The 7980-nt window shown below is 37.7% G+C and overlaps 1 protein-coding gene across 3 annotated transcripts in view; it reads right to left on the reverse strand.

The window, feature by feature from the left end:
- The window catches only part of pacsin2 (protein kinase C and casein kinase substrate in neurons 2), a 43780-nt gene extending 42128 nt beyond the window's left edge, over positions 1–1652 (reverse strand). For all 3 annotated transcript variants that reach the window (XM_080420765.1, XM_080420766.1, XM_080420764.1), the window contains exon 1: positions 1535–1652. The gene's annotated coding sequence lies outside the window, so the exon portion shown is untranslated. The remainder of the gene's footprint in view (positions 1–1534) is intronic.
- Between the last annotated feature and the right edge of the window lie 6328 nt (positions 1653–7980).

Here is a 7980-nt window from a genome sequence, read left to right on the forward strand (position 1 = left end):
CTCACAAGCCTAACCAAGCTTGTAGATCGGCTATTTTACACAATATGTATCTGTGGAACCTAGTCAAACAAAATGTAATGCCTCAACTCCTACTTTCCAAGGGCTTGTCAGGTTGTCAGTTCAAATATGATTACTTTGGGGGGTCACCGCCTCAAAAGGTTGACAACCACTGACATTTTAAAAAGAGTTTCACTGCATAGAAACTACAAAGTCAAATCCTCTGTGTTGTTCATTCAATTCAGAGTGTACAAATGGAACTAAATGGAACCATTTAGTTCCATTAGTACACTTGAGTTGAATGAACTGACTAGACTGCAGGACAGGCAAAACGGTTCGCTGTGATATAAACCCGGGTAGAGTAATACTGAGTGATGATTTAACAGCTAAAATGACAATGATCAGCATTTCATTTTGCTGTGTAGCAATACGAGAGAAACTGAACACATCTAAAGGTTTCAATTGTGACGCAGCAGTGGCTTAATTAGTATTAATTATTCATAATAACTTAAAATACTTTATCCCTGGGTCTGCTTGCTTGCTCTCTGGGACAAAGTTTGACACTGACACAACTACACATAATACCGAGAGATTATTTGTTATTATCAGAGTATACCAATAAGTTCAATACTAGATAAACTGAACAAATCACAAGGTTTCAATTGTGACGCAGCGGTGGCTTTAATAATGACTTTTAATACTTGATCCCAGGTCACTGTTGAGAGCTGCTTCCTCTCTGGGCTGAAGTTTGACATAAGAATACTGAGAGATTATTTGTTATCATTAGAGAATACCAATAAGTCAATAATAGATCGACTGAACAAATTACAATTGGTTTCACCCTTGTAACAGCGATTCAACAATGTCTTAAAGGGGAAGACCACCCATTTTCAATATTTAACTATGTCATTAATATAGCATAAAGGAGTTGTGTGGAAATAAGAAAAATTTTAAATGTTAAAAATTTTAAATTTTAAACCCAAATTGATTTTGGGTTTAACATTGCAAATTACACCATGATGAGTCATCACGGTGTAATTTGCAATGTTAAACCCAAAATCAATTTGGGTTTAAAATTTAAAATTTTTAACATTTAAATTTTTTCTTATTTCCACACAACTCCTTTATGCTATATTAATGACATAGTTAAATATTGAAAATGGGTGGTCTTCCCCTTTAAGTAGCTTTAATAACTAATACCTGTGTGAGCTGCTTTATTCTCTGCGCCGAAGTTTGTCAAATGCTTCTTTAAATGTCTGACAGCCGTAAAATCCCGAGTCCACAGCTATAAACTCCAATGAATACAGGATTCACCAACCAGTCTAATCTATAGGTAACTTAATGGTCACATATCTGGTGGTACATAATAACTAGTCAGAACTGTGTGGTTCCTGCTGGTCCAATAAATAACAGCACCAATCACAAACTAAACTGCTAACACTTCTTGCGACTTTCAACAACCGGAGCTGGGCGTTATAATAAAAAACCCAGCAGTTTTTCTCCTCTAAAGTTAAAGTTAGAAAATGACTAACTTTACCTGTTAGATGTTTCACTCCTCTGGAGAGTCGATATTCAATAGTATATATAAGTATAAATAAATGTTATTTGTATCCCTGTTGGGTTCTTTTTTCCTGCTCGGCAGCCACCGTCCATCGACTGACTGACTGACTGGGGGGGGGGGCGGGGGGAGGCGCGCCTGTATGACGTCACATCCCTCAAACCAAAAAAAATGAAAATGAAGTAACTTCTTTACTTGACACACTTTGTTCTTTTTGTGGAAATGTTGACGAGACTATGGCTCGTTTATTATGGGATTGTACTTACTGTGATTGATTGATTGAATACTTTATTTAGAAGTTTGCAGAAAAAAAGCACATGAAAGTAGGCTACAGTTTAAATACAAGGTCAACTAAATAGGATTGAAAAGCCCATGAAAGCCTAATGGCTTGTTTCAAATGGGGTCCCCATGTACTCAATTAATTCATAGTGACATTAAATGACAGACAGATATACGCTACTATGCAGAACATCATATAAACAGTTTACAACTTCAAAAATAAGAAAAAAAATATGTACTGTAAAAAGTTCAATAAAAAAGGGGGGGGGGGTTAGGTTATGACTTTTACAGGGGCCAGTTTTGAATTGCAGCCACCTGAAGGTACTCTTTTAGGGCAGTTTTGAAGGAGAGTAGGGTTTTACTCTGTCATGTCTTTTGGATTGATATTAACCACTTTAACCCCATATGGGTGAGGTGACCGCCTGGAGTCCCTCAGGGCTCAATACTAGTGTCTTTTCTGTTTTCTGTTATTGTGGGGAAAGCTTTCGCTGAAAATAGCCGATCTAATAATTCCATAAATTCCAAAATTGACTCTTCTATTAGATTGAATATTCAGCATGTATTATTTGGACTAAATTATAGAATAAGCGCGTAGACAAATGTATATTATCAACCTTCTCTTACTTCTTGCAAAACTTCATATGCATTGTACCAAATGTGCTAACCGTCCAAATATTGTTATTAAAGCCTTATTATTGTCATACTCAGAAACCGTAAAACATTGTACAAAAACTAAAGTTATGAAAACCAGAAGAATCTTTGTGATGATGAATATAAGTCTATAACTTTATTGTAACTGCATTTTAAGCCCGGTTTATACTTCCTCATACGACGGTGCCTCTCATCAATCTATTCTACACCGTTGTATGACGAAGCATAAATATTTCAGGTGGATGAGAAAAAAACAACCTCAGGAAGATCAAAACATTTTCAAAACATTGATGGAGAAATAAAGTTTGTTACTATGAGTGAAAAAGTTTTTCTTCCTTTTTAAACTGAAAAAAAAATAATATTAAATGCCTATGATTAATTCATGCCTTTAATATTATTTTTTGCATAGTCCTATATGAAATTAAAAACCTGCTTAATTAAAAAAAAATATCTATGATGACACATTGTAGGACAAATAAGTCTCATAAACATTACATACCTGCTGCAGTACTCATAACCTTTAGAGCTTCAGACCGTGTTGACTTTAGATTATATAAAGAAGTCAACAATAAAGCCATGAATATAAAAAGGGAGAGAGAGAGAGAAAGAGAGAGAGAGAGAGAGAGAGAGAGAGAGAGAGAGAGAGAGAGAGAGAGAGAGAGACCAATGATAGAAATAGGGGGTTAAAAGTATCTCAAATTTCTTTCCATATTTAGACAACCCCACCACAAATATAGCACCTCTTCCAAGCAATACACACTTTCTGATGTTGTTTGGAAATACACACAACTGGCATAGACAGACAGTTTTATAATGCACATATTTAGATATCGTATCTCCAAATGTCTGTGTTTATTTTACATGCAGAACAGAGTGAGAGGCACCGGGAATACTTTATAAATTACAAAAAGTTCCGTCATTCTTGCCGTTGAAACATGAAGTCTTTACAATAAATCAAATGACAATATTTTTGTAAGGAAAATAATTAGTGCAGTAACAGGATATGCAAAGAACAAAAGCATACTTCTTATGATAGCATTTTTGGTTACAGTTTTCAGCTGAACAATATTTCTTAGTGAAAGGCAGCACCAACTTGGACATTTTACTGAAAAAATACAAGAATGAAAAGAAAATCAATGAATTGTCATACTGAGAGCCCTCATTGCTGCACAGCAAAAATGTAACAATGCTCTTAACTCATATACTGTAGGATATAACCTTATACCTTACGTGTACACAACCACAGTAAACCAAGCCAGTCATACCTTCTGTCTCCTCGACCCATTTCTTCACATTAAGCACCTCATATAGCTACATATGTTATTTCAGTACGTTTGGTCTCTAGCAATGGCTTACCCCAGTGCTGACTACATTAGAAAGACTATTTTAGTCAGTATCTCGCATAATACACACTCCATGCCCTCATGAGTTTGAGCAGTCCTTAATTGTGAGAATGGGGGCTGACGTTAGAAAACATTGCCTTATAGAGGTCATATTGTGAAACCTGGCCAGCAAACATGGACCAACTTGTGAAAGGTTTAATAAACACAACTCTCCCACTAGTCTTACTACATGTTCTAACCAGCTCAATTTCCAAGTACAAAGTATGGAAAAACTACCCTTGACCACGACTGCTGCACCTGATAATCTTAAACACATACAGACTAAATCAAGGGAGGCAGTTATTAGGGGGGTGTCAAACCTTCAAGGTAACCTTCCACGGCAACATGGCTCCATGTCATTCCATAGGAGTATGAACTGGAGCCATGTTGCCGTGGTAACTATGACAACACATCAATAGAGGTCATATACCCTCTTGTGTAGATCTGATCTTTGATTACTCTCCAATCCAGACAGATTAGGCGGACTGTATCGGCTTTAGGGCCCCTTATCACCCTACGTGGTAAGAAGCAATTAAAGCATTCCCTATGATATTCTATATAATTAACTTTATAAAGCTCAAACATTGATGCTATCTTTTGAAGAGGATTCAACTCAACCAAAATGGATAAGTATTCTTTACATCGGTTGTTGTTCGATTCCTACTGAATTATTTTTTTCAACAATCTTTATAATTATGAATGACCCTTCTAAATGACCCTTTATTACCAAAGTATTAGCAGTAACACTAATAATAATAATAGCACTTTTTTAGACACTCAAAGGTGATTTACAGAAACAAAACAAATACAAAGTTCTTTCGAGGGATAGTTCAACCAAAACATTACTTTTTTTTCTATTGATTACTCACCCCATGGAGACTTGAATTCATGGATGTTTCTTTGTTTTTGTCCCATTCCTAAGCCAATAATTTGATTACCAGCGGATAAGAAAAAGAGGTGGGTTTTGAGGGCAAATTTAGGGTGGGGCAGCATTGATGTGTGTTGGAATTGTGTTCCACAGAGAGGGGGCAGACACTGATAAAGCCCCATCACCCAAGTTTCAGCACTAGAGAATGTGGTATATTCTCAGCTCCTATCTTTTATGAATGACTCTTTGAAAAGTTCCAGTCCAGTTTTCAAAATCATCACAATACAGAAACTGCACTTTAAATTAGGATGAATTCAGATACCGGTTGTTATACTGCATTGGTGCTGTTGGATCTCTCTGCTGCATTAGATAAAGTTGATCATGGTACTGTACATTAATTGATTGTCTAGAAAACTGGGTAGGCATGACTGGGACTGCGCTAGACTAGTTTAAGTCTTACCTGAGTGGCAGAACCTTCTCTGTATCAGTTGGGAAAGTCTACTCTAGCTATGCAAATATCACATTTATATCGCATTCCTCAAGGGTCCATTCTTGGCCATTTACTGTTCGTTATCTACACGTATATGTTACCACTAGGTCAAGTATCTTTAGATTTTTATGCTGACAATACACAAATCTATTTGTCCTTAAATCCATCAGACCTCGCCTCAGTTGCCTCACTGGTCTTGCAGCCATAGGGTCCTAGATGTCCAGTAATTGCTGGATGCTGAACAATAACAAAACTGAAGTGATGGTGTTTGGACCCAAAACACACAATGATTAGTAAGACTATAGTTTCCCATGGTTTGCGGTACACCCACAAGTCCTGCATTACTGGAGAGTACCTGCAGGAGACTCAAATGGGTCCAAGAGCAGTAAGGAGAGCAGATATCATCACTTGCTGACGGAGTGGAAGAATGGAGAGGATATACAAACGCAGGTGTGGGTATGTAGGCCTGCACGTCTATTGACATGAGAGAAAGAACAGGAGAAAGAGCCAACAATCAAACTTGTACTTGTTTTTGACAACATCAGTAGTGCAATTATGCATATCCGTTATGCTGTCCTTTGTGCAGGTAGCCCTGAGGCTAATCAATGCTGCAAACGGTCACTCCGTTTGGTCCATGGACTAATGACTCTTGCTTACGCCAATAACTCTGGTGCTGTAGTTACTGAACATAATTTAGGCTAGTCCAAGTGCAGAGGGCCAGGCAAGTTTTTTTTCCTGTAGTATACCTGGTATCTGGTACTCCTTTCCTAATCCCAGTGTTGCTACCTGCTTTGTACCTTTATCATTATTAGTAGTAGTATTTTGTTGTTACCCATAGCTGTATTTCCTTTTTCTGTATCTATCCTGCGTTTCTTACTGCTGTACTGCTATTGACTGAATTTAGGTCTATCTATTGCACATACTTTTTTAGACTTGAGAAATCTTAACACAACCTGCAACTTTGTTTCGTCACTTGTAGAAGTTACAATTGAGTAAAAAAACGTAAGGAAGTATGATGATAGAATAGAAATGTAGATTAAGTAGTTTAAAGGAACAAATGCTGCTATCACACACACTGCAGATGATCTGGTAATGGCAGAAGGAGCCATAATTACTGTAATTTCTGCCAGAACGAAAGCTTTTCAGAGGAACTGACAACACTGTAGGAGAGAGTGGTCATGAGAAGAATAACCGTTCATCGTACAGAAAGGATCCAGTGTTTGGAAATGGTCTTTTGAGCGTTGTGGTGTGACTGAACAAGACGGCAATGCCAGAAGTGAAACACCCTGCTACAATTCCCAGTAAACAGTCTCCAAAATTATGCTCCAAAACGTTTATCAGCAGCAGGCCAGTCACAGTGGCAGAAATCACATGTTGTCATGATTGAGACAGAAAATGGAACATGCCCTTCAGCAAAACGAAGTTAAATGGACATTTAATCCCCCAATAGAGCTCATCACGTGGGGTATGGTGGCGTTTAATTAGTCTGGTCAAGAAAGATAGTTAAAGACTTATTTTGACTGTCTCAAACTATCTGGAAAATTTGGAAGCTTTCTTACAACCATCTTCTTCAGCTCAAAGTCCAGCCTTTTCTGTCACACGTTCTATTCGATCGGCAAGATGCCTATGCTGGACGCCATAGGAGACAAGTCCAACACACCAATGGTCTGTTCTGGACCAGATGGCTTAGAGTATCAAGAAAGATCACGATGTAATCACATCAGAAGAAATTTCATAAAAAGAGACAAGTGTTGACTCAAATGTACCCTAGGTTATAGCCATAGACTGTATATGGACAATGGGAGCCCCATTGGTTTCTACTGCTTTGAAGCCACTTTTTCGACAAATTGAAATCCGCCATCTTTGAACTTCTGGCCCTGAAATGAAACCGGAAATGACTGCTATTGGCTGCAATCGCAGTGAGGGCGTGTCTTCACTTGGTAGAACCAGTAGAAGCCCTAGAAACATACCCTACTTTATCGTTATTTTTTTAAACTAATGGGAACATAATTTACTAAACACATGTCATGATGATTTAAAAAATACTTTAAACTGGCGATTGAAAACATAAAGTGTTTATGAAAATGTTTACTACGGTAATAAAATCAAGTGTAAAGTTTGGCCAAAACCTCATTCACTTGTATTGAGAGTATATTTTCCTGCAGCTTTCACAGCCCTGCAGAAGGTGAAATAGCGACATCTGCTGGGCCATTAATAGGAACTGCATGGTTTAAGAGAACCTGGAAATGGGCTTCAATTTCAGCATCGATTCCAAGCAAGTCCTTCAGCTCAGTCATGACCATCAAGGTGCACAGTGTCACAGCATTCTTCTCAAAACCAAAACAGACACACTGGAATGCCCAATCAGTAAGATATAGCTGGCTCCTTGGAGGCTATCAGAGCAAACACTGCTTATAGAAAAACCTTTAATTTGGCTCAATTAGATATTTTGTTTGTATAGGGGCCAGTTTGTTGGAGCCAGTTGTTTGTTGTTTAAGAATTTCGTTTACATAAGTTATCAACGGTGTAGTTGTGCCATCTATTGAACTCGATGAACTGTGCAACAGGAACTGGGTATGGGAGCACCTGAAGAAATTGCGTCTTACCATTCAAATGTAAAACAGGTGCAGTCAGCATTGAACACGGAATGCCAAGCTTTCAACCACACACAGCCACATACACACATATCTTTTGGCTATATACTATGATTACATCTACATATACATGGGATATAGATTTCTTATTGTCGTTTCTT

Source organism: Gymnoscopelus braueri (assembly GCF_963280865.1).
Source record: "Gymnoscopelus braueri genome assembly, chromosome: 23".
Classification (NCBI taxonomy): Eukaryota; Metazoa; Chordata; class Actinopteri; order Myctophiformes; family Myctophidae; genus Gymnoscopelus; species Gymnoscopelus braueri.